The sequence below is a fragment of the Mycetomoellerius zeteki genome, unplaced genomic scaffold (genome assembly GCF_001594055.1).
Source record: "Mycetomoellerius zeteki isolate Tzet28-1 unplaced genomic scaffold, Tzet1.0 scaffold64, whole genome shotgun sequence".
Classification (NCBI taxonomy): Eukaryota; Metazoa; Arthropoda; class Insecta; order Hymenoptera; family Formicidae; genus Mycetomoellerius; species Mycetomoellerius zeteki.
The window spans coordinates 1644725-1669467 of NW_017257654.1; the positions used below are offsets into that span (position 1 = coordinate 1644725).

Sequence of the window (24743 nt, forward strand, 5' to 3'; positions counted from 1 at the left end):
GCCGAAGTGCGGAATTAGGTGTTCGAACCGTTTTGCAGAAAAAAAACTATTGGGAGGGGGGCTAGTTTAATATTAAGTTAAAAATCGACATTTATTGCAAACAAACAAAACAAATACATTAGAATTAAGTGCTAATTAGGTGCTCCAAGAAATTCTAAAATATTTCGAAAATATATATAATATTATATACAGAATTATATACAGAACTTAAGCACAGTCGATCAATCGGCTCACAAGAGAAAAGTTACCTTAAAAAATTAGGTGCTCAGACAAATTTGGTACTAAAATGTTTGTTTTTTAGTATTATTTAAAGATATCAAGTCGCCGAATTAGGTGCTCGTTCCGTTTGGCAGAAATTCGAACTAAAAAATAGGTCGCGCGGTCGACGCACAAGAAAGAAGTGGTCTTAAACAATTAGGTGCTCCAACAAATTTGGTACTAAAATGTTTGTTTTTTAGTATTATTTAAAGATATCAAGTTAGCGAATTAGCACCTAAATTTTTAAGACAACTTTTCTCTTGTGAGCCGACCGCGCGACCTACCTTTGAGTTCGAATTTCTGCCAAACGGAACGAGCACCTAATTCGGCGACTTGATATCTTTAAATAATACTAAAAAACAAACATTTTGGTACCGAATTTGTTGGAGCACCTAATTGTTTAAGACCACTTCTCTCTTGTGCGTCGACCGTGCGTCGACCTATCTTTGAGTTCGAATTTTTGCCAAACGGAACGAGCACCTAATTCGGCGACTTGATGTCTTTAAATAATACTAAAAAACAAACATTTTAGTACCAAATTTGTCTGAGCACCTAATTTTTTAAGGTAACTTCTCTCTTGTGAGATCGACTAACGCCTAAGTTCTGTATATAATTCTGTATATAATATATATTTTCGAAACGTTTTAGTAATTCCTTGGAGCACCTAATTAGCACTTAATTCTGACGTATTTGTTTGTTTACGCAATAAATGTTGATCTTTTTTTATTGGGGAGGGGGGGGCTAATTTAACATTAAGCTAACCCCCCTTCGTTTTTTTTTCTGCCAAACGGTTCGAGCACCTAATTCCACACTTCAGCACCTAATTAGCACCTAATTAGCACTTAATTTTGGGATGTATTAGAATTCATTTATCGCTGGTGGGGGGGCTAGCTTAACAGGTCGTTGATTATTCCTTTATATCTATGTATTATGTTGGTACTTAATTACGGTTTCAATTACTGCAGTAAGAGTTTTTTCCTATCCCACGTGTTCCGTACGTTAATTCTCATACGGGCAAGGGCGCTAGCTTTTATTTTCTCGCGTTTTCGGACGCATCCCACGAGCAATTAATATTTTAACCGCCACAGCGCGCATGTGTTAGAAATGCAAGCACAATGTTTACGCTGTTCGTTGTATACAGCGGCCACGCTCGTCCGGCCGACCGATTAAAATTCATGGACGCGGATTCGGGCGATGCGTCGTGAAAGAGCGTTAGGACGAACGTAGGCAACCGTTATTACCGTCGTTATTTTCTCTCGTTTCCAGCGTGGGTGAGCTTTTTCGCAGGCAAGTCTGTGGAAGTAAGCGTGCACGGCACCGCGAAATTGTCTCGCGACTTAGGCGCCGGCTGATTCGCTCTGCATTTAATTACTTTCACAGTACCTACGCTATATTTTTAAGTGGGATTATGCTGATCTATGGCGCAATACGAACCGCTGCCGCCGCAGCTGACTTTGCACTTAATTCGAAATTCCTGTGTATACTGCGAGTCAAATGTCGCGTTGTCTTGCCGTTATTGATTTATCAGCATTCCAAATTGCAAAAGATGCTCCAAATTAATCCGGTAAAATACAGTGAATGCAAAAAGAATCCTACACACAGGAAAGATTTTTTTATAAAAACGTTTTATTTAGAAAATAAACTAATTGTAATTACTTATTAAAAATAAATACGTTTTGTTATATGTTCTAATATACACAAAAGAACTTCGTAAAAATAACAGTGTTCATGATTTTTGAAATTATATATACCTACTTTTTATACGTGTAAATAATACAATTTTTTATTTTACTTATTATTAAGATAATATGTTTTAATTATTGCACATCTTTTTAGATAAAGTAATTTTGAGAAATATACAATTTTTTTCTTTTTTACAATTCTTTGTTAACAATTTGCTAACATTTACTTTATAAAAATAAGGTTTTTTTTAAAAGATATTTTCTCTGTACGAACACTTGCTACTCACTATATACTTATGTAAAATGTGTCAAATGCATTTGAATTGCACTAATCTTTGTATTTTTTGTCTTGTTACAGGTAAGTTCTTTTCCTGTTCAGTCTGACGCACTCCGGGGTGAGTGATATTTTATATAATTATACATATTTTTCATTACATATTACAATTGTTACATATTCATTTTGAACATGAAATCAGGTTATGGTTATGGTTATGTAATTTCCATCAGAATTTCATGGCTTTCTCGAAGGAAGATTGCGGAACATTTGCAATCACATACTGAAATTTTTACTTCCGAAATATTTACTTCCGAGAGACGGCAAAATGAAAATTATACGAAATGGTGCATTGCTGAAATTTTTTTATTGTCTTTCCACCCGACTTCCTTGCGTATATAATATCCTACGTCGTGACATAATCCAGCGATTCTGAAACATTTTTCTTCCAATTTATCATGACGAGCTTCTATTTTCATAACTTTTATGCTTGCAACGGTATTTTTTATCTTGCATGAATATTTGTGAATATAGAAGCTCTTGATATCAGAAGTTAAGGGAATCCTAAAGCGAAGCTCGAACTCCGACAAACTCGACGTTATTTGTTTGTGCAAACTACGTGTTTGCGGATCACTATTTCGTAAGTATAGGTTACAAAACTTTCGTATCAAGCAAATGTTGTCAGATTTGACAGCAGGAGACACCATGTTACACTAAAAAATATATCAATTTCGAAATTTTTTGTCGTTCTCGATATAAACTCCACCTCACAAACACGTATTAATGCGTATACTTTAATCCTGGAAAAGGATTTTCGAACCTATGAAAAAGTATTTGTTATACAAAAATTATCTGATTTAGTCGATAATAGGCGGCTTTAGGATTCCCTTAAGAGAGGAAATTAATTTTCTGAATGTACATACTAAGCCTAAAAGCCGCTTATTTTGCTTTACACAATTCTACGGAAAACTTGGAAGAGATTTTAAATAGAAGAATAATATAATATGTAGTGTAGACCAAGGTGCTTTTTCTTTGTTATAAAACAAAGTGAAATTACGTCATAAAGAAGATTTTCCGATGTGAATTCCGTAAAATTGCGATATTTGCGATTCTATCTTAAAAGCAATAAGGAAGCTTCTCAGGAATGAGTCATCGCACTTTAGTGCTTTTTTAGTTTCGCGCGAGAACCATATTGCGACGCTCGTAATATGTACTTAAAATAAATACGCGAATGGAGCGATAACGTGTCTGACAAAATTACTCGTTTAAATTCGCAATGATAAAGAGTTACGCCAAGGTTAATTGACGATTAAAAGTGCACAATTGGTGATTCCACGGTATATAAGAATAAATAGGAATGTGTGTTTTCTTTTTGGCCATTCGTACGACAGATGCGATCGGTTTTGTGGAGATTTCATGGATTAGAGAGGATGCGACGATTTCCAGTGGCCAGCTCTCGAGACCATGAGTTTAGAGAGATTCGGCTGGCAACTACTAACCGCAACATGGACCAATGAGAGGGACAAAACTTGATTCCACGGGATTACGCTCCTGGATGAAGCTGGGAATTAGCCTGGGAAAGCGTAACGAGCTCGGCCGTTCCGCTAAATGAAATCATGTAGATTGTATCTCGTAGATTTTAGATTCTACTATTAACGTCATTTTTAGAAATTCTTAAAAAGCGAGAACTTGATTAATGGGTTTCCGTTAAATACAAAGAACGTTATATATGAATATACTTGACTCGGTATATGTATGCTGCAAAGAAGTATCTCTTCAATATAGAACGCATTTTTCGCTGCTAAATGAATATTATCAGGAAACCAAAAAAAAGTTCTGTTGTTTTTCCAAATATACTAAGTTTAATGCATAATATAATACGAAAAATTGCATTGAAAACGAGACGCATTGTAGAGTCTACTTATGTACAGAAAATTGGAAAGGAGATGTTATTATGAAAATTGACCAGGAAATGAATACTTGAACCTCAATTATTCGCACTTGTATACTGTCTACATACTGAATTTAAACTTGGAACGAAGACTTAAAAGATATGCTAGGCTTTCTGAAAAGGCACAGCCTTTGTTGAAATTGAAATTCGACACATACAAGCGAATACCTGAAATGATACTCATTTCCGGGTCAATTTTCACAATGGCATCTCCTTTCCAACTTTCTGTAATATAATTCTGTAATATAAGTAGACTCTACAGTGGTTTCGTTCAACAGAAAAAACAGTTTTGCAATTATTGTAAGATCCTTTAATATGATTGGTTTATCCATTTAGATCCAATGCAGAACTAAGGACAAGACCAATCATATTAAACAATTTTACGACAACTACAAAGCTACTTTTTGTGTTGAACGCAACAGTATGTTTTATTTTCAATGTTACTGATATTAAAGTGCAATTTATCGGGTTTTTGCGTCATAAACGCACATTAAACTTTATAATTCTAGAAAATCGACAGAATTTTTAAATTGATGTTACACATGATAAATTATAACACGCATGCAACGATTTCAGAGATGATTATATGTTATTATATGCTATTACGATAATTAGTAACAAGTATAGATATTAACAGGTATCTCCAAACACAGGAGTGTCAAATGGGCATTGTTCTCCCGATAAATTCAAAACGAACGTAATAAGAGCGGCTTTTATAGACCACGTGACATGTCGCCGAGGCGATAATTTATACTATGTCAATGTATAAACACGACGCGCGTTACCGTCGTTTGTTCGTATTTTTCTCGCGACCGACGTGCGCACGATAGTTACGAGGTAAACGTGTATCGAGTGCCAAGTTTTCCTGATATCCCGTTGGTCCGTTCGAGCGATCGCGAAAAGGAGTGTATTTCTTTGATATGTATGTACGCTGTGCATCGTTGCGAGATTTATAAATATAAAGGCGAACGCATTGCGCACATCGCTCCTGTACTTACCGCCTAGTGACCCGCTATTTTTGCGAAACAAAGGATATAAGATTTATAGTAGAGTTTTATACGTAATAAGGGTGAGCTGGTTTATGCGAATGAAAGCGCCGCTGGGGAGTTTTCCCCCGTCAAAGTTATGCAACCATTTGTTTTCTTTTTGTCGCGGCTTTACTTCTCTTTCTCTGTGCCAGTTCACAAACAGATTTTCCAGAAAGAAAACGACAGGTAATATAATGTCTCGTACGTAACATTACGAGACACACTCATGTAGTAGCATTAATTACACAAAATAAGTCAATTCGTTTCACAAGTACGAAAAAAATATATCCCTTCCTTATTTCAAAAGTGACACAAATAAAAAATTAAGTTTCCCAGCAAAGGGAAAAAATTATTTTTTAACTTGAGAAAAAATTAGTGAATAATAAAATAATATGGGGGTAAGAATCATTTTTTTGACATTTTTATTTCATTTAAGAAATTCTTAAAACATTCTTTTTCAGTTATGACGATTTTTTTAAAGTTAAATTAATTTATTTTTTATGATTGATAGGATTCATTTTTTATGATTGACAGGATTTATTTTTTTTATGATTTACGTAAGTCATTTATGTTAATAACTCGAAAATCGTTTTTTGAGATATGTTACTTATAGAATAAGGGAGGGAGTATGTCACTTATAGAATATGGATCTCCTCGATGATGATCGAGGACTTTTATCGATTTTTAAAGATTTATATACCGGATGGTATACTTAAATCGACCATCTGAAATATCTCGCTTATTTTTGATGATATAAAAAAATGTTTCAAATGAAAGTGAAACGGTTTCGAGGGGGACGTATTTTAGTCATGTTGTCTTTCTTTTAGGCGGAGGCGCCAAAAATAAATGTGAACGTCACCTCCATTTTTTAAATGGAATTGTATAATTTTATGGTTATAAAATGTTAGATAACTCGTAAACTATTAATTTTTATAATTGTACCTTAATACTTTTATGAACAGAATAATAAGATGAATCAATTGGTGTAGAGAAAACATTGCTTTAAAAAAATTGTTAGGAAAATGGATAATTTTTTAAACAAGCAACTATATGTTTTCTTTCCACCAATTGATTCATTTCATTACTCTGCTCATAAAAGTATTAAGAAACAATTATAAAAAATTATATTAATAGTTTACGAGTTATTTAATATTTTATATTAATATCGTATATGCCAAAATAAAGTATAAAATATCTTGTAAACTATTGGTTTTTCGATACCTCTACCTTAATACTTTTATATGCAGAATAATGAAAGAAATCATATTGTGTAAAAAAAGTTTTATTTACAATTTTATGTAAAAAAGTGAAGGTGATTTTCATATCTTTTTGACGCCTCTACCTAGAAAAAAGATAACATGATCAAAATACATCCCCCTCGAAACCGTTCCACTTTCATTAAAAACATTTTTTTATATCATCAAAAATAAGCGAGATATCTCATATGGTCGATTTAAGTGGACTATCCTGTATATGCGTTTTTCCAATAAGGTTTCCAATGCTAATCACAAGTTCAATGTTATACAGTTCGCCACTGAATAAGTACGTACCAAGATAAGCAGTCGCTTAATGACCGTCCGACTTACCCGCAGCTAGATTTCACCTGATCTTTTTTTCTACGCAATTAACATATTTTTCCCTTAATTTTTCTGATTCCCGTGATGAGAGACGAAGCGTAGGACAGTTAAATTGCCTACGTTATCCTCATTCTCGATGCAAATCCTCATCCATGTCGAGATCTCGTTTATTGCAGCGGCCAGGCTATCTAACGGGTGTTCTCTTATGTACGTAACGGCGAATGCTCAACGTCCACGACACGAATTGCTATTCGTCCCACGGGAATCGTAGCTCCGCAGCGATTATTCATCTTTCGGAACGCCGGGCACGAAATCCCGATAATCCCGGCATGCCAAGGAGCGGACACGCGAACACAATAATTTAGAATCGGGACCTTCTCGGTACTGAAGGTTACCGTTAAAAAGGATTGGAAAGATGACACGTGGGCTTTTGGGATACGTGTGAAAAGTACCTATCTTAAACCACCGTACATTATTCCAGTATTCTGGAGATTAATTAAAGTCGCTTTAAGAAAAGAGTGTTTGGTATTCCTGACTATAATTGTATAGTAAAATAATTATTGTTAGAAGATAATTTCAAATATTAATATAGTAAAATATCAAGACATAAATTGTAAATAAAATAAATTTTTATTTAGTAAATGCAATCTCAGTTGTAGTGAATATAACTATTTTCTTAAATTGACTTACTATTTATATACCTCTAATAACAATGAATTTTTATACCTATTTAGAAAGGCGAGAACAGGTCTCCTTTTTTATCTTTAATCAATATACAAAATTAAAAAAGTAAATAATAACACGTGGAACTTCTCCACCTCTATTTATTTATAAATGAAAAATTTATAGATGAGAAAACAATAAAATTTATTGACTTTAAATAATTGCGGTAAAATACAAAACGCTTTGACCAGCCGTAGGTCGCAACTCCAACTTTATTAAAGTTAACTTGTTTAATATAACGATTGATGGAAAGTAGTTATCGTGTAGAATTCTGTGCGCGCTCAGTAGTTATAGCTTTTACCCTCGGTTCGATGTATCATCTGTTATTAATTTTTATCGTACAATTCATTTTGTCTCAATTTCTTATGTGCAAGTATTATTTACATTATAGCAATGAATATTGACAGATTGATTAATAGCAAATTTTAAGTATTGGAATGTAACAGAATGTAATATTTTACGCCTACACACAGAAAAACTTTTTCCTTCCTCTAACCCTACTCCAATATTTTAAAACAAATTCATCATATACATATATATTGCAATTATTTTTACCATTTTTCCAATTATCGAACTGATAAACGTGATAAACAATTTTTTGTCTTATAATGAGATATTTATTCAGATCTCATGCATTTTTCTTTGTCTCAAGTGATATTACGTTTTAATATTAATAAACAATGATACATGACATTCTATATCGACACGTCAGATTATCAGTGATAATCCGTGAATAGGCGATCTTACGAATTTGTGCCATTTCATTGGACTTTCCATAATTCTGAAATGCCAGTTGCTTCATTCGTCTCGTCTGACTCACAATGGCGCAAACATAGATGAGAAAACGCGTCTAGTCTTTGTGGCGACTTTGTGGATATTCCGGTATATATATGCGGGAAGTTGGTCGTCGGGAGAGTCTTGTCTGCAGATTGAGTTTGTCTGAGAAGGTCAAGTTTCGAAAGCTGATTTCAGATGTTTTGAATCGTTGCCGCGATGGAAAATGAAAATGGAAACTTTAACTTGTTTTTCTATGTATTTTGATCGAAGCTTCTAGAGAGAGGGATTTTTTTTCTTCAAATGGAAGTACTTAAATTTTTAAATATGATTTTGGATATCTCATCTTTACTTAAAGAAAAATAAGATTTCGAATTCAATTTGCTTAAATCAATAAATTAATATTAATGACTTTTGAAAATATTTAATCGTCAATTAAAATGTGTCAATTGAAATGATGTAAGTGTTAAATTGCTAATAAATTATAATAAACGAAGATCTCGATGTATGTATTGTATATACAAATATAACGACGCACAGTAGGAAGTATTTTGTGGTATAATTCTTTCTACATGTGATTTATGAATTTTGAAAGATATTCGAGTTAATGAGTACCGATTAAATCCTCTCGGAATTATACGTTTTAATGGACCGATTCATCAAAGTTTCACTCGCGGGCACATTTATTTTTGATGAATCAATCGTTTGTATGGAAGCTTGGCAACTTTATTACAGTATAGGGTTACTTTTGGCACAAAAGACGATTATGTTTTCCCTCGTGCGTATGTTAACTAAGAGAGATGAAATTAGTTTTCTTTTTTTTCCCCTGACAGGCAATTATGCGCGACCGCGTGTGTTCGCATCGGCAACGCAATAAATAGCTCCAGTAGTTTTTAATAGACTCTCGTTGAGGGAAGAGGTAATCCCTATATTCCGCGTGTATTCGTCGTTCCTATAGTCCTCGGGGAAGCATTAATTAACGTTAATTAATTTAACATACTTAACGTCAATCCCTTGTCTGGGTTGTGAGGGAACGGCTGATATCCGGACGACGCTTGAATATCCACAGACTGCTTCTCGATTGTGGTCCAGGTCACATGCTTGTGCAGAGCTTTAGTTGTCGCATTATCCGCTCGAGCTAATACCCTCGCGATTTCGATGGGTAATCGAGCCGAACAATCAACACGAAAATCCGGTACATTGCTATCGATAATCGATTATTTTGTCATATTCGAGATAACGTATTTATTCGCTTTTTGTTCTAACTTTTATTAAACATAAATTAGACATAATAATTGTGTAAAATACATCAGGAATAGAGCAATATGTAATTTATATATGAGAATGAGTTAATAATTGTACGAAATGTAGGTTTATAAAATTTATTACACCATCGAGACAATTTTATATTTATTTTTCAACATAATTCCCTTGCGATAATTATTAACTCGTAAATAAATGATATGACGAAATATCAGATATATTATAAATCAAGGAAATTGTATTTTGTAAATTACCGAGGTAATTTCAACTTTATGAGTTCGTCTCTTGCTTACAATTCAAACTCAATCTCGTTATACTATTCTGTGAATCATATTCAGAGAGAGATTGTCATCATATTTAAAGCTTTGTATTAGGTTCAAGTATCACGTTAGGAATTTTGAACATAAAACTTTCAACTAATGACGATACTGCCGCGTAATTTCGTAGTCACTATGGGCTCCCAAGAAAGTTTTCACATAATTCGCGAATGCGCGAGACTTAGTTTGAATATTCTCGGCTTATATAAAACGTAAAAAATTGACCGAGGGGCAATTTTTAACTAACAGGTTGTCAAGCCCTCTTTGCGTATACATAAAAGATATAACAAAAGAAATTTGTGTCTTAAAAACCTGAAGAAATAGTGAAGAAATTTGAAAACTTTCTCTTATATTTGATTAAATTAACGTCTATGGTTTGCAGACATAAATAGCGCAGACTCGTCGTGAACGAATCCATGTCGAGAGAGATGAATTCAGCGAGAAAAATAAGCACTTGTCCGAATTTAACCGGTGTTTACACACGGGTGCAGAATTGTATGAAATTAGATGGTGCACGACGGGGACGACTCATCGTATTTGTACCTCCTTGACACGATTGATCTTCCGTTCATTGATCCATTCGTTGAATTTCCTCGTTGCTTTCAATGCTACCGTAAGATCCTTCGCTGCGCTTCATTCTGGTGAACCGGTTTTTCATGCTTGATTCACGGAGCAAGGCTGGTCTCTAACTACCACAGAACTTCATTTTGGTATGTTTTTTTCCGTATTCTTTGTCTCGCGCCAGATAAAAGCTATCGGCTGAAAACTACGCTCATTTTTTTCGTGCGCTATACCGCATCCCACACCGGTAGATTGCCACTTCTCGAAACGATGGTATCTCTTATTCGTGAGAAGTCGTTCCGTGGGAATAGAGGCGTCTAAGATATGGAGTGTGTCTTCTCCGAGATTGTAATTCGCGAGCATTTCGTTTTATACTAATCAATGATGCAGGACTCGTCTAGCAATTCTTTTATTTCCTTTTTATTTTTCGAAATTGTTTTATATATTTACACCGTCACTTTATTTTACAATCAAATGAAATAAGAGAAAAATACAAATTGAAACAACTATGAGGCATAGATATTTAATATTTGATGATTATGATTGTTATATAATGTTTACATTTCATCGTTCTCGAATATTTTCCATCCGAAATTATTATCGAGTGATGTGGAGACCCGATAAATTCTAGCCAAGCTTTATCTCCCAAACTTATTTCGCGCCAACGGGTTGGATGCACCCCGGTATCATCAATCCCTCGCATTTTCCACCGTCTCGTGCATCTACCTAAGAATTCTCACAGTGTCGTTCTGACGTGCACCCTGAGGAAATTGTCAAGCCCTGACGACTGATACGGATTTCGTTCCTTACTTTACATCGCCTATCTCGACGGTTTCTAATTTATCTCCATCATCGCTCTCGACAACGCGTAAAAACGATAGCTCCGCGACTCTACGGTGCTTAACTTCGTAACTCTCGCGAACAAATTTCTCAGTTATCGCATTTTTAATGCAGTTGTCTAAAAGTTGCCATCTGATAAAATATCAATCGTATTTCTATTATAAGGAATATTTGCAGTTTTCTCAAGAAAATATCATTTGATTATACAGTACGTCGTATTTTATTTAATTTGATAACTTTTTTTTAATAATATAACGCTCATATTTTCCATATAAATTATTTGGGGATTAATTGCAAACAATTTCAGAATTTCTTTTATATAATAATGTTAGCTTCTTGTATACGCAAGTCCGTTTTTCGAATTTTGTTTTTCTTTGTATTGGCAAAAATGTGTTATTAACTTAATTTACTGGCGCACTTTTTCTGTATTATTTATCCAAAATTTAATTTTCTTGCAGCCACACTCGTACGTGACGTTGGCTCTCTAGTCTCTAGTATATTAGCTTTAGTTTTGCGCCACTCTCGTTTGTCTCTATGGTACCGTAATGGTATGTGAACTTTTCCAGACAGAAAGAAACTTCTTGTTTGCGAGTTTATGTCCTCGAGCCTTTTTTAGCAAGTAACTTTGCATTAAGAGATGCGTAATGAAGCAGTTGTCAAATTTAATGAATCTGAGTAACCAATAGTTGTTTCAAACTTTATCCAGATGTTAAAAACTTCTACGTTTTTTTATACTATATTATATTTTTATATATACATATATATTTGTGTGTATGAATTTATGCATTTTTCTCCGAAACTTATACGGTAAACTTCTTTTATTTGCACATACATTATATATTATTTACGTTGTTATTTTGTGCTTTTAGATTAGATTTATAAAAGCGGTATTTTTTCTTATGGTTTTTGATATGGTTTAGTAAATTTAACAATGAAATACAGTCTTCAACGGTAATGGATTACCGGTTGTTTTCCAAATCTGTAACGTGTAGTGAATTGTAATTTATTCTTTCTCCGCCGTCTCGATCTTCTCGTTGCTTTGCCCTCTTCAATCATTTCTCGTAAAACTCAATTGTTGTGAAAGGCGCCTCTTAAGATTATATTATATCCCTAAAAAAACAATCTCTTTAAAAAAAAAATATACGCCAAGTGCATAAAAAAGGTATCGAATATTACATTCCTTTTAATACAAAACGGATACGAAATAAATGCAATTAGCCAAGTATTTCATAACGCGAGACATATAAGATAGATTGAAAGTAACTAAAATGTAGTGAAGAAAAGACTTAACGTGCCCAGATTACATTAAAACGCAATATTCTAGGACCAATATGTTTTCATAGTACGGAAATATTTTTGCAATATGAATTGATAAAAAGGTTATTACATACAATATTCTGCAGATATACACAATACACATGAAAACAATAATTCAACAAAGAAGAGATGATAATAATTGCTTAATTACTAATCCTGTAAATTCGTTATTTATAATGTATAATAAATGTATAGGTAAAAAATTGACGAGCTCGAGAATTGTCAAAATGGAGAATAATAACGTTAAATGCTTCAAACAGACAATATAAAAAGAATTTGTGATATCCAAAACTTTCTTAAAGTAACTATTTTATTATATTTTTTTAAATTATCGAGATTAAAATCGTAAAAACTGTAAAAACGATCTATAATTGCAATAGTATTTTATATTTGCTTTGCAATAATTAAATTATTATTGCAAAGCAATACCTTGAATTATTAAGCAGTAAATTGCAAAAATTGAAAATTGTAGATTTTATTGTACGTTTTACGGTTTCAAATATTAGGTGTTTCTTCCGTCAGACCGCATTTTAACTTATATATAACCAATGTCATATTCTCGCTGTCCTCACCGAAAAATCCGTACCAACCTATTCAGCCACGAATTTTGATTTATCTGCTCCGCCGTCGCGACCTTCATGCTCGGTACATCGGCCTCGTACATCCTCCACCTTCCACTCACAATTTTCCGTCCTTCCGAATGAGAAGGGATGGACAGAGCAAAAGAGAGAAAAAGGGGGGATGTTTTTTTGCCGAACAAAGTAATTCCACCAGCAGACACCCCCACCAGTTTGTCAGCCGCGTGGCGATACACGTATCCCCTCTCTCGATAATCGCCGACAGTGGGGATGCATTCGGGGGTGGTGACGGCGGCGACTAGGGGCGGCTGGCCGGATGGTTGGCTGGCCGCTGAGGGGTTGCGTCGCGGCGCCGCCGTTGTCGTTTCTTGTGGATTCAGTCTCCCTGAAAGAGGAAAGCTCTCAGTTGATGCGCGACCACCCTGCACGCGACACCTACATTGTATCGTTGCTGCTATCCCTGCAAGCCGTGTGAGAGGCACCTGCTGCTCCCGATCGAAGGGGTGCGTAATAACACGCGAGCGACAAAAAGGACGTGAGAGGTAATTGGAATGTACCGTGCTCGTGATTTAATTTAATTGGTTTTATCTACTCGAAAGGGTGTGCCGGGAAATATTGATCCCCAAATATAAACCATTAGAAAAATCTTTAATAATACTTAATGTTATTTATACATAATATTACGCTGGCGATTCAATGAATACATAATTTCAATATTTATCATAATTTTATATTGATGACAAAGAGCGAAGCTTTCTTGTTATGCTTGTAATTGATTGAATATATAATTTCAATATTTATTATCATTTGGTATGGATGACAAAGAGTTTTCTTGAAATACGAGCTTGAGAGAAAAAAATAGGAGAATATTATGAAATATGCACAGTTGGAAAAAATGTGTTGAATTTAACATAAATCGCATGTCCCAAACGGTCCACTCAAATTTTTGAGTTAATTTTACACAAGATCAATATGTTAGAAGGTAACACAAATCTTATGTAAAAGAATAAATAGAAAAAAAGATAACATCGACACAGTTTGTAAACTAACCGTGGGAACATTTTTTTTTTTTTTCAGGAAATTAATATTTATGATATGTTAAATTAACACATATTTCACTCATTTGTCTTAGAATTTACGTTTTAAAACATTATTTTTATGTTACTTATTCACTTACTCATAAATTGTGTCATTTTGAAACTAAGAAATCATTGAATATCAATTTCATAAAAAATCTTTAAATAACATAATCACGTTATGTTGAATTAACATTCGAATATGTTAAAAAATTTAACACAAACGTGAGTGGACCGTTTTCAACACAAATACACAAATTTTTTTACTGTGTGCGTAAAAAATCGATATTAATATATCGATATTTGAACATTTATTAAAATGATAATGTTTGATGAAAATCATTTATTTATCTTCCGGCTCATCCGATACATTTATAATTTTTTATTTGAATCCTCTTGCGCCTGATGGATGGAGGTTAACAATTCATATATACATATTGTTCATTTTATACCTACTGATTTTTATTATGCAAATACATTACAGTATGAGTCATCCTTACGTTGATACGCGAACGTGACATTGCGAGTTATGGTTAGTCGTAGATGGGAGTTTCTTCATTATGCTGGTTCACCCTCGACCGATCATGCAACGGTTCAAACGCGAAAAATCACAGCATGTGCGATCACTTTTCCGATGACTAAGACTAAACAGAAACTTGTCCTTCTTCGCAAAAATATAGAACTTTTTGCGCTAACGCATTTCCTGTTGATCAAGCTCGAAACGAGTCTTTATGAAGATATAGCGCCTTAGAATTAATAAAAAAGAACAAGATTATTTCATTAAATTCAATTAAATCGTTTCGATTTAAGCGGTTTTACATTATTTGATAATCTAACAAAATTATTTTCAGGTCTGTATCTAACTAAATTTAGCAAAACCATTCTTTCCGTGTAGAAAATAATTATAGAAAACACGACTTTGACTGTTTTCTCTGATAAAATCTTTGAACTTTAATTGCACGAAGGTTTCCACTATTTGTTGCTCGATTCAGCAAGAAAAAATGAATTCACGGCCATCATTCTTGTGTTAGGGATCATCGAACGGATCCCGCACGATAACGTTAGGAATCGTTTCGTGTCTTATAAGATACCGTGAGGGTAACACGTAATGGAACGAGGGGATATCTAACTATATCGGTACCGATTTCCGCGACTTGTTGAGATGGGCGTCGCGTGACGTAACCGTTCCTCACTTTGAGCGCATCTCCTCCTGGCAGAGATATCTCCGTTCGTATTGGAACGACTTCCTCGAGCGAGATCCGATCCGAAGACTTTCGTCTGTGAAATTCGATGAAATTTGCTGGAATCTCCGTAGATTCCATTGTCACGGTCGACGTTAAAGATGCTAATATTATATCCGTACCGCTACTTTGATCCTAAATATTCGATCTGAAAAATAAGACAAATACTCCATTATAATACATATATTTACATTATAGTATTAATAATTCAATGAAATTAAATTATAAATACTATTTGTCTTAACAAACTTCGATTATTTGTTTACCCGCCTGTATTCTACTCTTGATGTTCTTTGTAATTTTATTGAAACTCTTCTATAAGTTTAATTTTTGTATTAGTTTATTTCTTGTACTGGATTTAAATTTGTTTATGCTGCGTGTCCTCTGTGAAACAATCGAGCATACAATCAATATTTTATTTCAGTTTTGGTTTTGTTCAGAAAATCGAAGCACACCTTCACTCTATCCTAATAAACTTGCCTTTGATCTCTCTCTCTCTCTCTCTCTCTCTCTATAATACTCGTATTTATTACAAAATTATTAACTTATTCGAGAGAAAAGCCTTAAGCTGTATGCGTAATTATATTGTCACGCATTTTAATAACGATGTTACCGATATTCTCATAAACATATGACGCGGATAGGGATAACGGGATGAAGCGGCAGTATCAGACGAGTGGCGCAGCGAGTGAATTACGTAGGAAATTGCGCGATACCGTTTTGCAAATTGAATTTTCAGGCAGACACGATGCGCCGCGGTGTCTGAAAGTGGGCAGGCCGGTTACAAGCTAACCTGACAAGTTCGGATAAAGTGGCTTAAGCGCGGCGTTTCCTTTGTCTCGTCGTGCCGGTTCTCCGACCACGGGGAACGCCTTTTCTTCCACCCACAAAGATTTACGGTGTCTATGGGGAAGAACTTTGATAATACTCGCGCCGGAGCGTTATAGGGTTGGGGATCTCTCGCAGGGACGTCTGGCGTTTTCCTCGAACGAAGTAGAAACGCATGACCGTGCGGAAGCAAAAGAAGTATCACCAGGAGACTCGACGTTTCCGTGATACCTTCTAGAAAAAAAAACATCCTAGAAAAAACATCCTGGAGAAATAGTACGTGGCAGTTTTACTACCAAGCTTTTAACGTGAGTGTCATCTCTTACCAGGTGGAAATAAAAGCCCCTTTGATTGTCGGCTACTTTTTTTTATTCTCACGATTTCACGATTAGAATATTTTTATATCTCCAAAAAATTAACTTAATGTAACAAGAAGAGTATATTTTAACTCTTAATCGCCTTTTCGATACAGCATATTCGGCTTTATCCAATGCTGCTTTTCCAATGCTTTTTCCATTGTTTTTTTTATTAATAAAGATACATACCTTTCCCTGGTAGAAATGTATGTAGTTTTCCTAGACTCTATCCAGTTACTATTTAATATTACTGTATTCTCATTAGTTGTGCCAATACTGAGAAAATGGACAAGAACTTGATAGAGTTTTATTTTGTTCATGAGCAGTTGCTTATTAATAAATTTAATATCCATTATTTGTTGTGTTTCTATTCAGTAAATGGATTCAGATTTTACACAACTTTTGTAACAGTAACTGCAAACAAAACGTTACATTCTGATTGGAATCCTAAGTAGTTTTCCTTCTCAGATACTAGACAGAAGTTGGTATGACTGTTTAGTAACTGCTTAAAAAATGCATGAAATTTCTACCAGGGTTTGCTTGGTACCGTTGTTTCTTAGTGCCTGGCGTTTCCATTAAAAAAAAGTTTTTACAGTATGTTTATTTTTGTGGAAGTTATAAACAATCGAATTGAGTATATTAATGCGTTGCTCCCGTCAAGTATTTAAGGGGGTTAAAAGAACTTAGATATTGATAATCAACTTAATATAACCAAGAAAAATATATTAAGAAAACCTAGATATTAATGTAAAAGAAATACTGGAAAAACATGTTGCTGTCGGTCATTTCGTGACCAGTTTGATCGTGGATCCAATTTATCTTCGCGTTTTAAGTTTATATTTTTATCTCAGATAAAAAATAAATACTATTCTACAAATACCTGTTCAATATATTTCTATATCTAATATATCGTGAACTACTTTATGAGAGTGTAAATTATCCGGCAGTATAAAATCGTCGTGCGGTTATCGCGTATAATTTACCTGTTGGACAACTAACGTTAATAGGTGGATAGTGCGACATTAATTTCGTCGCGGAAGAGTATCACGAAACTGGTTGTATTACTGACATTTGAATATTCGCTCAGTAGGACGGGTTTGTATTTTTCAGCAAATTCCGCAAGTTATCACAGATTTTAAAAAATTAATTACACAATTTACTTTCAAATCACTTCGCACACTATGTATATGTGGGCCATACTATCGACGTGGAATCTAGACTCAGATGAGATTGGAATTTAATCTTCGTTTCCTAATTTAATGACCTCAAATTTGAGCGATAAGGCACTGCACGTGCCAGATAAAAGAATCTTGTTTCACAGAGTTTTTGTATTTATACGAACGAATTTGCGCGACAATCAATTGAAATTATACACCGGAAAAATGTTTTTTTTATTTGTGACAATAATTGTAAAATAATTATGGTTAAGAGATCTATTTTTATAGTTATTACTCTATAATGTTAATAATAATTAATATAGTTCTATACAAAAGACTATCATTTTATATCTAGTCATTTCCTAAGACAGTCTATATATTCTTTTTATATATATATATATATAGAATTATAAATATAATTATATATATATTTCTTTTTACTAAAATATTGTAGCAATAACTATAAAAACGGAGGCCATAATCATAATAATTTTACCATGTAATTATAGTCACAAAAACTTTGAAAATGTTACCGTGAACTTGTCATGCTCTGAACTATAAAATTTTCACATGATTCACGTAATAACTGTGCATCTTCGACGTAATCGTGGTAATTCTGCAAAATCTGATTTTTCGTAAATGCATGCGTGCGTGCGTATGCGAGCCATGCAAGTGGCAGGGTAGTTTCGATCGCTGCTTTTCGTGCGTGGAGTTTCTTTACCTATTAGGAGCACGCGAGCCATTAGGTTATATCGGGCGGCGCAGGCAACTACCTGGAAATTGACTCGAGAGCTATTTTCAAAAATTTCTCCTGCCAAGCTGTAGCTCTCAATTTCCCATTTTTCTTCAAAGCTCATTGACCCCACATCTGTTCCTCTCACTCTAACGGCGCGTTCTCGCGCAAATAGGAAATAGAGTATTGACTGTTATAGGTCGTCGCGGGCCACTGGTCGTTCCTAATGAAGAATGATCTAATAATTGATCTTTCAGTCTTTCGAAATAAAAAATAAATTGTACGAGAACACAATTCCGTATCCTCAGCTTTTGGAATTAACGCGAATTTTCTAGATATCGCTTCACAACTCTGAAACCTTTATTAATCATATAACTCATACAGCTTGAGTTTACCGTTGTTGATTAATTGTGCTATCGGAGAAACTTTATGCGGCAGCACAAGTGGGCAAAATCAAGATACCGTTGACATGCAGGATGTTGTTTCTCTCCCTTGTTGAACGAAAAAGATCTACTTTTGCCTAACATTGAATTTACTTAATATTGAATAGCAAAACTTCTACTTTGATGTGTATTGCATCCAAAACAGCTTCCGCTTTTATTTCTGTTTATCGTGTAGTATCACTTATTTACTGTTACAGCTTCTTGCTGTACAACACCAGCTTTATTTCGTTTGTTTGCGAGGAACACATTTGCCGGAATACCCAGTCATCGATCCCTCGTTGACGGTAAATGTACTCTGTCGTATTTTTAGACGACGCTTCAGGCAGGTGGGAAATGCTGGAGACGAGTCTATTTCCGAATACTTCGAATTCCGCGGATAGGTCGGATAGCTGACAGTCGGACAGCTAGATGAACGTCACTCTCCAGCATATTAGATTTGATTAGATGGTTATTTCCGCTGACGAAATTATCGATCGTCATTTCTGCCAATCTCATTAGTTGTTAAATCGTCTGGAAAATGCATAAATTAGATCAATCGCTTTTGCCGCCGTAATTATTAATTAAAATTATTAAATAAAATTTACAAAATTATCCATTGCAACCTGCTAGACTTACAACGTGCAAAATCTGTAATTATCGAGAGTCTCTTTTCGTAAAATGCCTCAATCTATTTTATTAATCTCGTTTCCAATCTGTGTATAATTTAGAATGTTATTCGGATGTGATATTAATTGAAATATATATATATATATATATTCCGCAAATACTAGGTTAGCAGAAGCGAGATTATATTTGCAAATTGAGTGACTCACTCTGTTTACACTATTTTGATGTGTGCATTTGTCTCGATATGTGCTCTCCGCTTCACTATTCCGATATGTGCGACACGTTCATGCATCCTATATACATGACACACCATGCTCGCAATTTGACAGTAGACTGGACGGTCACCACGGATAAACGTGTGAAATGCATATAGTTATGTACATCACCACACCTTATTAAAGTCATGCATATATTATTCGCATGTGACAATAATGAAAATTTTGCAGCATGCGGTGAGAGAGTTCCGAGTTTTCGAAACATCATATATTTATTATCATTTAATTATTACATATAAAACATAATCGTGAGCTAGAAAATGTGAGATTACACGCAAGGCAAGTTGCTCAATTATATAATCAACACATTTCAAAAATACGTTTTATGTTCGACGTTGCATCGCAATCTGTGCCTGGCGAGCAGATTAATGAGCATTGATCGCGTTCGACTACAGGATTTAATCCGCAAACTCCATTAACGAAATTAATCTAGATGACTCCTGGCTGCGTTCAACCACTGATCGAAACATTTTATTAAAATTCTATAACCATTCCTCGTTATCGAACGTTTATCATCTTAACTATTATTATTACGAATCGCTTTGAATGATAAAATTTTCTGTCCATTAATACACGTCGGCTGGACTTCCATTAGTCGGCGATGGCAAAATACACGCGGAATTGAAGTAATCGAAATGCACGTCTATCATCGAATAAAACACCATCGATTAATTTAACGTGGGTTCCGCAGACTGTTCGTTAGTAATTTATTATTGGATACGGATCAATGCATCGTTTCATTCGTAATACGAATAACCCTCTAGAGTTGACAGCTTTAAAATCTATAACACAATTACTAGCGCTAGATTTATATAAGAGCTATTTAATTTATATATTAATTAAAAGACAACACAACACACTATTAATTTCAATAAATAAAAAATGACATCTTTCTTAAAAAATAATAAATATTTAAATATACTTTAATAATAATAATAATTAAAATTTGCAGATATAACAAAGGAAATGAATTGTTTAAAATTTTTGATAAGGAGATTTATAATTGAGTGGGTCCAATAAACCTATCAGCTCCGGAAGGTTTGCGTCGATATTTTATCTAGCACAGTAAAATTTACCCCGAATGGTTTATGGTATATCTACAGTTAGCCTCAGTGTATCGCGTGTTACGGGTTACTGGCGGGGCTCCAAAAATGACGGGGCGTTATGAATTTCGCGACCAAAAATATATGTACAGGTGCAAAAGCTCGCGTCTAAGTGCCGTTTAATGGAGAACCGAGAGCTCGAATAGGTATCCCGCGGCGAACGACAAGTTTAAATGAATCTGTCTGTTGCAAACAATATGCCCTCGCCACGATTTGTGTACGTGTCTCCCTCTCTCTCGATGATACCCGGAGAGTCTGACATTGCCACTACGGATTTCTATGGGCCAGTTTTCCATGAATCCTATCGGCGGTCGACAGACAGTCGCAAACGCGCGAGACAATGCGCTCTCGTAGCTGCGCGACGGCTGTCAGAATACTATCCGCGGTTATGTTGAACATGTCTGAGCAGTGAAATTACTTTTTCGAACGGGAGTACGCGATATTTATGTCGCTACAATGGACTCTTTCAAGACCGAACTCTCCGTATGTTAGAAGTTGATGCAGCAGCTGTTTTAAACTGCGCGATACAATTTTTGAAATCGAGCTTAATAACGTAATATAAACTCTATTAATTCTCTCTCTCTCTCTCTCCATTATCTATTTTGTTTTAATTTTTCTTGCTTGTCTGACTTCCATCTGGATAACATATGTTATATTATATATCTTATACTTAATTTAATAACGAGAAATTTTTACGTCTTGTAATCATAACTTTTATAATTTGACTTACTACGCTCTGAATTACTGATTTGTGATCTATGGAGAAGGAGGTTAGTCATTTGACTAAGCAGCGAAGAGACAAAAATTGGGCAATTCCTAACCAGACAGTAGGGAGACACTCATCCTCGGTCTCACATAGAACATAATTTCAACAACTTCCAACTATTGTCAATACATCTATGATAATGATGTACGAATTTGCTGAAGATGGTTTGAAAAAAATCGAAACGTCCAAATAAGTTGGTATCGACAGTCACTGTACAATTTTAATATATATATTATGTGAATATTATTAGACTATTATATAAATTGCGCACCAATTCCCGCGCTGTTTTAACGCTCTCATTGTCCGTATATTATATCATTGTTTTTTAATTTTTCTTTCTATTTTTTGCTTATATCAATAACAGCTATCACAATTATAATAATTGCTCCTTTTTGTAATAATATTTTCACCCTTTAGGGGACATAATTTCAAAACGTTTAATAAGTGACGATCCTGATTCTCTCTTTCAATCTCTCTTTCTCTCTCTCTCCTTCTCTCTTTCTCGTTTACTTGCTTGTCCATTCTCTCGCGCAACGTAGGCGAAACGGCAAGTAATTAGCAGCAGATTCTGTATTCAAATATTAGTTCACATACGATACACAGTGATTGCTGATGAGGGCAATTAGTAGGCAATTAATAGTCAGAATTTCGTACAGAAAATAGAGAGATTTTCGCTCATATTTCTTCCAAGTACAATTGCTAACCGCGCGGAAACTACATTTAACTTTTTATCGCAGATATTAGCGTATTTTTTATTTAACGTATTGTTTGTTGGCACTTCCGACAATTATCAGGCGGACTCGTTGTAACGGCCGCCGTAGATCTCAAAAAAATATGGTAGTATAAAACTAGTAATTTCTGTAATGCCGGCGGCGACCGTCGCGCTTTGTTCCGGTTGCCGTCGCTCAGACTAGGCGCTTTTTATTCCACGCGCCGCGAAAGTTCGATAAAGGTTGGACATCGTGTACATACATGTTCCGTGTCGGCGTGACTATATATTCTACATCTATATTGGCCCTCCCCGAGTATGCACATTCACATCGCGTCGTATGTATACTCACACACGTGCACATGCGTTATATAAGCAGTCGTGTAACGCTGGGATACGAGTTTCGCGAGAGAACAGGAATACACGAATCCTGCGTCGAAAATATACGCCGACTGGGATTGCGTCTTTTTTTCGTCTGGGTCGAAAATTTAGCGCATCAGTGAGATTAAACAATCTTTGCTCCGCTGCTCCGAGACGTCTGAAAACATCTGCGTAACGAGCAGTTCGTAAACAGTTAGAAATCTGCGAGCGCAGTTGGAAGATCTCTACTACTAGAGACACGTCAAACAACCGTAACTGTTTCATTTTTGCAAGACGCGACGAAGATGGACAATCAAGCAAAATCATTCGTGTCTGACGATCGTTACTGCGAGGTAGCCTGCGAGGTAGTCTGTCTCTCTATCGTTACTCGTAATTATTGTTAATTAATGAAGGATGAATTAATGACATTGATGCATTGAGATGTCAAATAGCAGAGGAGATGGATAGTCTATAGTGTAACACGACCGATTGGAATTTTCTGTGCGTGAAGAAGGAAAGAAGAAAATGGAGTCGCTTGATCCATGATGTTTTGATATGATGGCTTCATCTTTTCTTGCTCGACGTGATCGTAAATCGTTTCTGCGGCGAGTTTTCAATATCTTCATGCGATATACCACTGTAGTAATATCTTCTTGTCCAATGTATCGTAAATCAAACATGAGTGCTCTCATCGTTTGTTGCATGTGAAGCGAAATATTGTTTGGGCTTAAACTCTTCCAGACGGAACATCTCTCAAAGAAAACGCGATTTCGAATTCCTTTCTCAAAGTATTGCGAGCAAGAAACATATAAGAAATTATTAGTGTTATACGCTCATCTATGTACGATATTACAAAGGCGAACTTTCTCGGATCTAATATTTTATTTTACAATATAATAAGTTATTTATTGAATCTTAAGTTCTTAACGAAATCATGTTCGTTGAAATGTACCATTTTCGGTAATGAAATGCGAATCGAGCGAGATGGAAATCCCGTGGAATTGGAAGTCACGCAAACGCGAAAAGCAGAGTAGCGTAATGTCGCGGAACTGAGAGAGTATTTCTTGCCGAAATATTTGTCTGAATTTTCGTCGTTTCTGCCGTTGTCCTTGCCGTTGCCGGAGTAAGAAATTCACTCGATTTCGTTCTGCAAAACAACAAACGCGACAGAAACTTTATGCGCTCGGCTTTACGAACTGGAACCGACCTTCGCCCAAATCCTTCGTCGACGTCCTATCGTCACGAATAAGGACTGCGCTGCTCGAGGGCAATGCAGTTAATGGAAAATCCTGCGAAACGGTGTTTCCTAAAGTGAATCAACCAACGAACTCTTTTCGCGACGGAAATCTACAATCACGTAAAATTTCTTGTTTCCATATTGCGATATAAAGTTTTTAAACAGCATTTTTTTTTAGAACACGAAAAGAGATGTTCTGCTCTGAAATCTAAAGTTTTAAGTCTGTCAATCGGTTTGATATTCGGGAAATACTTGCAATCAACTTATGATCAATATTTTTTTTAATACATAGAGACAAGAAATGTCGTCTATTGAATAGAAACAAAAAATATATCTATATTTGATTCTCCCGTTTCATTTACTATGGGCGATTGTTCGCGACTACTGTATCAATAAATTTAATTGATCCCTTTTTCTACAGCCGATTTCAATTCGGTTAATTGGAAAAGTTACCACTATTGAATGTCGATTGATGCACGAACGAAAACGCACTCAATCGCGGCCAATAATCTCTACTTTTTCCTTCCTCTTTTTAATGATTAAGTCTGCAGCTTGTCTTTTTAATAACGCAGTTAGCTCATTACTTTTGCTACAAATCGATTAACGGCATCTAGTTTGAATTTTTAACCGTGATTCGTGGTGGAGGCAATTTAATCGATAATTAAAAACTTTTCTAATTATCGAGATTTGGAACAATTTATTTTGTGATT

The 24743-nt window shown here is 35.0% G+C and overlaps 1 protein-coding gene across 1 annotated transcript in view; it reads left to right on the forward strand.

Annotated features, from left to right (window-relative positions):
* Nucleotides 1–13571: 13571 nt before the first annotated feature.
* Nucleotides 13572–24743, forward strand: part of GckIII (Germinal centre kinase III) — a 93381-nt gene continuing 82209 nt past the window's right edge. Inside the window, exon 1 of the mRNA XM_018457507.1 lies at nucleotides 13572–13685. The gene's annotated coding sequence lies outside the window, so the exon portion shown is untranslated. The remainder of the gene's footprint in view (nucleotides 13686–24743) is intronic.